Source organism: Martes martes (genome assembly GCF_963455335.1).
Source record: "Martes martes genome assembly, chromosome: 13".
NCBI lineage: Eukaryota > Metazoa > Chordata > Mammalia > Carnivora > Mustelidae > Martes > Martes martes.
In genome coordinates, this window is record NC_137901.1 from 13,464,177 (window position 1) to 13,474,614 (window position 10,438).

Sequence of the window (10,438 nt, forward strand, 5' to 3'; positions counted from 1 at the left end):
GATTTTATTTATTTGGCAGATAGAGATCACAAGCAGGCAGAGAGGCAGGCAGAGAGAGGGGGGAAGCAGGCTCCCTGCTGAGCAGAGAGCCCAATGTGGGGCTCGATCCCAAGACCCTGAGATCATGACCTGAGCCGAAGGCAGAGGCTTTAACCCACTGAACCACCCAGGCGCCCCTGGACTGGTTGATTAATGGATCCAGGCATCCAACAAATATTTGGGGCGCTCTACTCCAAGCACAGGTGTGGGGCCAGGCTCTAGGCTTTAGGAATGATTAAGATCCAGTCTTCAGCCTCCGGGAATCTCATTCTCACTCTCGTGTTTTGCTTATTTGCCTTTTTTTTTTTTTTTTTAATATTTATCAAGTCCCACTTAATAGGCTCATTGTTTTCTGGACGCAACTTTAGCATCAGTCGGGAGTGACTTGCTGTTTACATGAGTACATGTCGTCTTTGAAAATAGGTTGTTAGGGGCAGGTTCCTACAGACAATAAGCATTTCTCTCTTGCTAACCAAGCCTTGAATCTTTCTCAGAAACAACTGGCTTCCGTGCTTATGTAGCTATGGATTTTTCTCTGCATTCCTTCTGTGTTTTTCCAAAGTTTTGGGACCATTTCATCTCAGGCAGGCGGGCAAAGACTACGTCAAACTCAGTGGAAAGTAGACCCAGACTGGCTTTGATCTTCCCTCCCAAGGGGAACATCACCTCCTATATCCATGTGGAACTCCTCAGCTGGCGAGCAAAAGAAAGAAAAGGAGGAATAAAATATTTATAGGAAAATTATTTCTCACAAGCAAGCATTTGTTCTAAAAGCTTTTAGAAATGTAATTATTTTTCTGTTTCTTCGGCTTTTCTGTTTTTAATATGAAACACTTTCAAGTCCCCTGGTTCCATTTCCAGGAAGCAATAATCCATTTTGCCTTGGGCGGAGTTTAGGAAAGAACTAGGTTGCAGAATGAAAATGTTTCCTTTGAAATTGTCACATGGAACTCTTGCTGCTTCTTTAATGTCTTGCATAAGAAGGGCCCTGTTCCCAAGGGCACGGTGGACCAGCTGTCCTTTGGCCCTTTGCTGCAAGTCTCTGTCCTGTTTTACTCACAGCTGGACTCCTGGCCCCACTTACCCTCACCTACCAAGTGATGTCTTATCCAAAGGGGAAACTTCTGGACCAGCGCTGTTCAGTAGGAATCAAATGCCAGCCACAGATGTGATTTTTCGTTTTCTAGTAGTGACATTCAAAATTAAAATAATATATGAAATTAATTTTAATAATGTATTCTATTTAATGCAATATATCATGTCAACCTCTAATCCATACAAAAACTATTGAGGTCATTTCCATTCTTTTTTTATACGCAGTCTCTGAAATCCAGACTTACCTAAAAGAGTTCTTGGTTTGGAAACATTTGCTGTCAGTTGAAAGGGCAAACTAGATTGTACTGTGTTCGATGAAAGTGTTTCAAGCTCTATTGGCAGGCTTCGAATGCTTGGAGTCTGGGCCCCGAATTCTGGCTTACTAAAAACATAAGCTTGGTTAAAGCATTCTGCTTCTTTGAGTCTTAAGTTTCTCCTCCATTCAACAGGATGTATCCTTTGTTCTACTGTGTCCTACCAGCCTCCTAAGGGCAGTGGGGGAGGAAGATCAAAATGGCGATGCGAGGGGTCATGATGGCATGTGAAGTGGAAAATAACTATTTATTATTCCAAACCATTAAAAGCTGTGCAACCACAGAAAACACTAAACCCATGATAGCTACAAAGACGGGGTAGCCATTTAAATTAAGAAACGGAAAAAAAATTTTAAGAAGCTGAATCAAAGAAGCAAATTCTTGTAATTAACCACAATGTCAACAATTTTTTAAATCATTACCAAACCCTGACTTTTCATTTTTATTTACACACACACACAGAGGATGATAAATGACCCCCAGGATAATAATCAACTGTGGTCCTAGGAGCCAAGTACACATCATGAGAATTCATCTTGATGATGCCCAGCTATAAACTTAGTAACAATCTTGACAATGACACTGCAGAGAACATTGCACATGGACCTTATTTTCAAAGACCAACAATTTGAGATGTCTATAGAGACTTCCTGCAATATCTCTATCCCATAACCACCTGGATATTTTCTTGCCCTGATAGCTTTTAGATTAGTAACATTAGCTTCTAACATTCCCTATGACACCACTTAAATCCTACCTTCTCATTGTTTTCTTTAAAATGAGAGCTGTGTGCAGGGGACTAGGGGAATATGTTGTCTTCCTTCCTAAATTGTTCTCTCCCAAGTGTTACTTTAAAATAAAATTCCAATTTTGGACTTTTCCCATTTGCCTTCACTAATTACTTCTTTTTTGTTCCACCCAATGGTACCATAACTAATTCAGGTTCCAACAGAACTTAGTCACTATTTCATCACACCCCCCTCCTACTCCAGGGGAAGCCATGTATAGTCTACAAAGATAGGAACTGAGAGGGGTCTCGGGCCTCACGAGGCCACAGTTGTCATGCTGAGCCAACCACATGTGACCAGTTTGCCCTTGTCCAGGAGCATAGAGCATGTTCTCACCCCCAAATCCACACTTGCTGGTCGTATGACATGTGGAGACAAACAGAGACCAACCAAATGAGAACAAGCAAAGGCTATTTATTCAGAGCCCGCTATATATAGCAAGGAAGTCAGCCACCATCACTTGCATTTGGCAGAGACTCAAAGGCAGACAGAGGGAAAGCTTTACAGTGAAAGAAGGGAAGGCTTTGGGTACGCCCCTATTGGAGGCTGTTGGCACGGGGAAGCCATAGGAGGGCCAACTAGAAGTCAGCATCCTACGTGATCACTTGGGAAGCATGTGCAGCTTTCTCTGGCTGGTCCTAAGTTGGAGGTGGGGACATCGATAAGGGAGGCTGATGGTTATTAATCAGGTCCTGGTCATCTGGGACCCACTGTTTCGGAGGTTATTGTTTCTTGGATTATTACTAGAGATAGAAGTCTGACTTCCTACAGTGTGATTTATAGAAACAGGCCAACTTCCTGGCCTGGTTATTGTTTGGGCTGGTTTCCTGGGCTGGTTGCTGTAGATTGGAGGTCAGAGTTCAGTGTTTCTATGTGGTCTGGCCATTGTCCATCTAGATATTCAATCTCTTGATGCAAAACGAAGCCGGGGAAGATGGCAGAAATCTATGAGGGGATCAACACGAGTGATCAGGAAATGATCAGATGAGGTCACTGGAGTCATGCAACGCCCTGGCGGCAGCCCAGCCATTCGTTAATGACATCCTCTGAGTCCTTACCCACATCACAGCCGCACAGCATGGTGACGTTTTCCAGTCTCCCCTGCCACCTCATGGAAAGAGGGCCTTCAGTGCATTTGTGGTCCCACCCACACCACCGAGGGCATGGCTGTGCGGGGCTGGAATGTAGGACTTCGGTCAGATGTCTCTGTGACAGCTTACCTAGAGGGGACTCTGGGGTTCCAGAGTTTCCTGAGGTAAAGGACTTAGAAGTATCTGCTTGGGCTCAGCAATTCTAAAATGCTTTGCCACGGTTTCTTTGGAGGAGCTGTGCCTACTTCCAACTGCCCCAAGTTGTCTTTGGGACGGTGTAGTGGGTGGGGTTTAAGACAGACTTGGTGGGCGCCTGTGTGGCTCAGTCAAGGGTCTGCCTTCGGCTCAGGTCATGATCCCCAGGTCCTGGGATCGAGCCCCGCCTCTGGCTTCCTGCCCAGTGGGGAGTCTGCTTCTCCCTCTCCCTCTATTTCTCCCCCCCGCTAGTGCTCTCTCTTGCTCTCTCTCACTATCTCTGTCTGTCTCTCTTTCTCTCTCTCTGAAATAAGTAAATAAAATCTTAAAAAAAAAATAGACTTGGGATCCAATTCTGGCTGTGATAATATAATTTTAAAAGCTCATGAGGGGCGCCTGGTGGCTCAGTCATTAAGCATCTGCCTCCAGCTCAAGTCATGATCCCAGGGTCCTGGAATCGAGGCCCACATTGGACTCCCTGCTTAGTGGGGACCCTGCTTCTCCCTTCCCCACTCCCCCGATTGTGCTCTCTCTCTTGCTGTGTCTCTCTCTGTCAAGTGAATAAATACAATCTTAAAAAAAAAAAAAAACCAAGAAACTCATGAGAAAGCCACCCAACATTTACAGGGCGGATACTTTTTTTGCTAAGTGCTTTAGATACACTGCATCATTTCACCTGTCCCAGACATCCTATGAGGTAGGTTCCCTTCATGTTGAATGTTATAGGTCCCACTGGGCGAAATCAAGGTGTCATCAGAGCCTCACTCCTTCTGGAAGGCTCTGGGGGAGACTCTGTTTCCTTGCCTTTTCCAGCTTCTGGAGGCACCTGCGTCCCTGAGCTCATGGCCCCTCCCTCACATCGTTCCAGCCTCTGCTTCCGTCGGCACCTCTCCCTCGCCCGGGCGCTCCTGGGTCCCTCTCACAGAACCCTACGTGGCACCGAGCCCACCTGGATATCCAGGAGAGCCTCTCCATCTCAAGGTCATGAACTAAATGACATCAGCAAAGCCCACTCTACTGTGTAAGGTGATAGGGTCACAGGTTCCAGCAATTAGGACGGGCACATCTTTGGTGGTGGGGTGGGGGTGGGGGGGCATCGTTCAGCTTTTCCTCAGCAGAGAAACTGAGATCAAAGAGGTTAATTCATCTTGACGAAGCCTCACATCTCATGGTAGCGGAGCTGAAGTCTGTGTTTTCCACCTACATCAGACTTCCCTTTCTGAGTTCGCCGGCAATGACCTAGGGGCCGAACTCAGCACATTGTCACATGTGCAGACCATGACCTTCTCCCCTGCATGTGCCCAGGCCTGTCGGTCCCATCGACACCAGCCAGCACAGTCAGCTTTCTGGCCAACTGCACCTCTTGGTCCGGAAGCTCTAGCGTCCGGGAAGACCATCGTCTATGGGGACAAGGTCTGGCGGCTGCAGAGGCGCCTCTTGAAAGCTTCGCCTCTGTCTCCACAGCCCCAGCCCAGCAGTTGGCTCTGCTTTCGGTTCCTCTTGCCTCCTGTTCATCCTCCGCGCACCACCTCACTTCCACTCTGACCCCCTTGAGGTTCTTCCGTGGTGCTGTCCTCGGAGCACGCGGGAGCGCCCGGGGATAATGCCTTCTTCTCTCTGTTTCCTCTTGATGATAGGTCAGGGGTCGGGAAGAATATCTGCTTTCACCAATAATGGGCTCGTCAGGGCGCCGTGGACCAGCAGGCCTGTTCTGGGAACCAGCACGGCCCATCTCCAGCCCGAGTCCACGCAGGAGTCGGGGAGCGGGGGCAGTTACCTGGGAAAGAGGAAGGTACTCTTGGCACTGCCACAGAGGCCTGACCTTCTGTCCCTCCTTAACCCTTCCTCTGGACTATAAGAAAACTCGGGAAGCCCGTGTTCAGCCAAACAGGGCAGAATGACAAAAGATAGCAGAATACCGCTGTTGCCTTCGCTCATTCTCGGACCTTCTGGGCTCTGGTCCTTACTTGCCAGACCTGTAGTATTGGATGGATGCTCCATTCCCTTGTGGTCTTCGTGCCACTGTGCCAAGAGCGAGGCTCTGCTGCTTTGTCTTGTATTTCTTTACTGCGCATGAATGGACGAGGGCTCAGAAGAATGAAAGGAGAGGTATTCATTGTGAAGAGGAAATTAATAAAGACCGTGGTGAGCCCAGATTCTTTTATCTTCTCTCTACGTCATGGTTCATTTGACTTTTAGAATAATTGCAGATCAATTTCACTTAATTAATAACTTAAAACTATTGCCCAGAATTCCCTTTGATCTCCACTTGGGCCAAGTGTATACAGGGAAGCCTAGTGGAAAAGCCGGCTCGCACAGGAAGTTTCTGGTCCTCTCCTTTGGGGAAACTTTTTCAAGACTCCCTGAGTCCTGAATTCCCCGTCTTTAATGCTCTATGACTCTTCGTACTTGTTTTCTGCAGCTGAACAAGGCCTAAGCCTTCCCACCCAGGGTGAATTCTGGCCCCCAGTGATGTCTTGCATGAAGTACTGTATAAATCATGGATGCGGTCGAGTGAGGGAGACATTTATTGTCGCTCAGTGGCTAAGTGTTTTCGTGGCGACATGTGCCATAAGCCTGTACCACTGTCCTCCCAGCCTGGGTCCGACCAATGATATAATTCTAGGTCCTGTGACTCCAGGGCTCAGCTCACCTGGTGGCCTTCTCATGTGACTGATTCCAGTTTCCCAAGTATCTTTAGGAGCATAACAATTATTATCAACACAATCCAGGGTAAGGAATAAATATAGCCATGTTTCTCCGAAAATTATTCCAGTCTTGCTCTCTCTTTTGAAATTCACAAGTCACTAGAAATTGACGAATACCTTAAACATCATTGACTATACCATGTCGGGCATCCCCAAAAAGAATCAGTGTTTTTATATTTCAAGACTATTGTTATGTTAGATTATTTCCTTTGCAAAAATCAAATATACATTCAATATAGAAAATTTCTTTCAAAAATAAAGTTTAAGATAAAGGACATCCCACAGGATTCCAAGACAGCCAAGAAATGTTTTCATAATATGTCCCCGGAGATCCTTGGAAATGTCATTTACCTTTAAGGGTATTATTTTCTTAAAATTCAACAAAAGTGAAGGTCTTGGCTGGGTACGCTCCGAGACAGTGCAGTTCAACAGAACTTTTTACAATGATGGAAATGTTCTATATGAATGCCTCCTGATCTAGTCACCACCGTGAGCATTTGAGACATGGCTAGCATGGCTAGTGTGGCAGAAGAACTCAATCTTTAATTTAATTTTATTTAGTTAAACTTAAGTTGTTCCATGTGGCGAGTGGCTCTGTATAGGACAGGAAAATTCAAAGGGAAGTCGAGGCTGATGTTCTAGGCCTTGGATCTACAGTTAGCCTGCTCCGACTACGGAGACCCACTCCTCTGCTACAAGCACGCTCTCAGACAATGGTAGCTGGTGGAGGAAGGGAAGAGCGTAGGACCCAGGAAAGCACGTGCCTGCCTCGTGATCAGCAAGACCGCTTCAAATTCAAAGGAGAGAGGAGAGAGGGACTGGGTGACACTTTCAGATCCAACCCCCTAGCGGTGAGAAAGAACAGCACAATGTCTTCTAGGACTCCTTTGGCCTTTCCTGGATGTCTTGGGTTTTTGGAGAGAAAGTGAGAATTTTGTCTAGTTAGGTAAGAGAGCCGGCTCCCTGCCGCCAATCAATCAGAAAGCTTTTAAGATGGGAGTCTATGAAAAATGTATTAAATACACCCCCCCACCCAAATAAATCAAATGCAGTGAAGTTTTGAACTTAGAAGCACTCCTGAGGGCCAGAGTCTAGGTTCTCACAACCCAAAACCTTCATGAAGACCTCATTCCACGCTGAGCTCAAATCCACCCCTCCTAAGGGATCAATGAGGTCCATCGAGGTCGTCCCCCTTTTTTGGGGTGGGGGTGGGATCTGAAATGTGGTACTTTTCTACCCTCCCCCAGAGCTCATTTACTCCCTGAAAGAAACAGAAGCAAGGGACACACTCATCCGTGCCATTGTGTTTGGTACAATCGCTGGCCTTTAAATGACCACGTGAAAAACTCTTTGCAGGGCCCCGTGGAGCTAGGCGATTATGTTTAATATAACCTTCTGGGTTCTGGTTTCGCGCAGACCAACAAAGAATATGGAAACATGTAATTCCATACCGCCCAGAGTACTTCTGCAGCCTTGAGTCTCAATTAAAATGTTTGTTTACTTATCTGCTAATCTCATTATTTTTTCTAACTCCGCACTCAGTGAGCGAGAGCTCAGAATCTGAAGTTCAACCATTTCTGAAATATGACCAAATTGGAAACCTGCAGAGAGTTCTATTCAGCTGGGGAGAGAAATACATAAACCCCCACATGAATGACTTGGAGTGTCCTTTCACTTTCCCCGAACAGAAAGCCATTTGCTATGGAGAAGGTATGTGCACAAAGGAGTAACTTTTTAGAAATTTACCAGCGATTTTATCGTGGTAAATTGAGCCACGATCCCGACGAGAATACTTGCTATTATTGCTAGAAACGCATAGAGCCTGTATTTATTTTCAGAGGGTTTGGTATCATTTTATTAGTTGCTCTTCACAAAAAGCAAAACAGAAACCACCCAAACCTCTGAGAGGTAGATCAGATTTTATCTCTCTCTCTCTCTCTCTCTCTCTCTCTTTTTCTTTCTGAACCAGGAAACCACACAAAGTGTTTTGCCCCAGGGTCAGCTAGCCCATCGGTGGCTGGGCTGGGGTTAGATGTCCAGGTCTCTAGACTCCCAAGTGGCTGATTCGTCCCTGGAGCTGATCCTCCCGTCTCCGGTGGGGACACGCCTCGGGGCGCTGTGCAAGCCGGTAGCTACGTCGACAGACAGGTCCTCTCCCTAAATATTCCCCATTTCACCACCTCCAGTCCCCAAGGGCTACGAACTGCCTCACCAGGGAGACCTTCTCAAGTGGTTCTTTCGCTTCCTTTGTAACTAACACCACCTGGACAGCATCCAAGATCCTTCCTGTTCTGAATTCTCTTCTATAGCGAATAAGTCACATTATTATTTTGGCTATGATCTGGCCGTAACCCCCAGGCTGTTGGTTGTCTTTCCCCCAGGCCAAATGTTATTCTGACAGAGCGCGGCTCTCCCCAGGTGTGGTGGAGGGCTGGGGGCCAGGGGGTGGGCCTCCCAGGCTGGGCACCAGAGGGCTGAGCAGGGCAAGGCCATCCCCGTCCTCAGGAAGGCTGGAGGACGGTCACTGTCCAGGGGAGCCCACTTCTGCCCGCAGGCCAGACACGGGGCCAGCGAACGCGTTGTCCCAAGGCTCCCCTCAGCAGCAGACTTGGAGGAAGAGATCCTGGCTTCTAGAAGAGGACAAAGCAAGATTAGGAACGCAAAACAAGCAGGTAAACTGCACGGGTTCGTGACACGAGAGCCTCGGCTCTGCATCCACATTTCTAAGTTAGCAGATTACTCACGTTTCCCATGGTTGGCCACGGTAGTGTTTCCCAAAGAGTATGCTGTAGAACACCAGCTCCAGGAGGCACTTTGTAGAAATGGGGTCTCATCGTCAAATAGGTCGGAGAAATACCACATGTTACATTCCCCTCTTTTTTTTTTTTTTAATTTTATTTATTTGTCAGAGAGAGAGTGGGAGAGAGAGTGAGCGAGCAGAGGCAGAGGGAGAAGCAGGCTCCCTGCCACGCAAGGAGCCCGATGTGGGACTCGATCCCAGGACACTGGGATCATGACCTGAGCCGAAGGCAGCTGCTTAACCAACTGAGCCACCCAGGCGTCCCGGCATTCCCCTCTTATAGAGCCACATTGGCACGTCAGCCACACGGGCATATCAGAAATTATGAGACGTGCCACAACACGAACCCTTATTTTGCTCCAGAAATTCAAGGTGGGGCAGAGTCTCCTTTGAGTGGAACCGGGCGCTGCCCCTCCTGAGAGTTTCGTTCCTGCTCCTGGTGTTACCTCTCCAGCCACCCCCTCTGCCCTACGCCCCTCGCGCAGACTTCTGTCTCACGCTGAGATGCCCTTTCACTCATCCTGTCCTCCCTCTTGCCACCCCTCCACCTTAGTCAGGTCCATGATGCCCACTCCTAAGCGTTCTCCCTGCTCTCTAGCATCTTCCAGTAAACCCCCATCAGCTCATGTGTTCTGTTCAGAACCCCTTTCTCCACATCCCACATTGGCCAAGACTGGCCAAGTCTCCCTATGGCTTCCTGCAGTAACGCTAGAATCTTCTGAGAGCTCCAACACTGACACTCAATCCCCCACCCACCCACCCACTGGTCCCCCACTCCACTCTTCTCTATCAGCCTCCACCAGGTGGGCCCCACGAGAAGTGTGATTAAGAACAAGAGTTTGAGCCCAAGAAATGGACTCTTCACGAGAGAGAACAAACTCAGGGGTACCAGAGGGCTTGGTGGGTGGGAGGCGGGCAAATAGGTGATGGGGATTAGGGAGGGCACTTGTCAAGATGGACATCAGGTGACGCATGGCCGTGCTGAACCACTGCACTGGACACCTGAAACTGATATAATGCTGTGTGTTAACGATACTGGGATATAAGTAACATTTAGAAACTATATTGGAATTAAATTTTTAAAAAACTAAAAATCAAAATCAAATCTTCAAAAGCAAAGACACAAAGGAACAAGGGTTTGGAGATATTTGTGAGTTCAAATTCTAATTCTTTCCCCCATGGACCCTGTGGCCTACGCCTCTGAACGTCAGTTTTCTCCTCTGCAAAATGAACAGAATAATGAAGTCTCAGGGCTGCTGTAAGGGTGGGGGAAGATCACACATGCAGATGTATGCCCTGGAACATGGGAAGCCCCCAGATTGTTAACCATTCTTCCGAGCCATATATATCCCCTGACAACCCTACTTCCAGTCTTGGGTTTCTTCTGACAGATGTACACACACTCTCA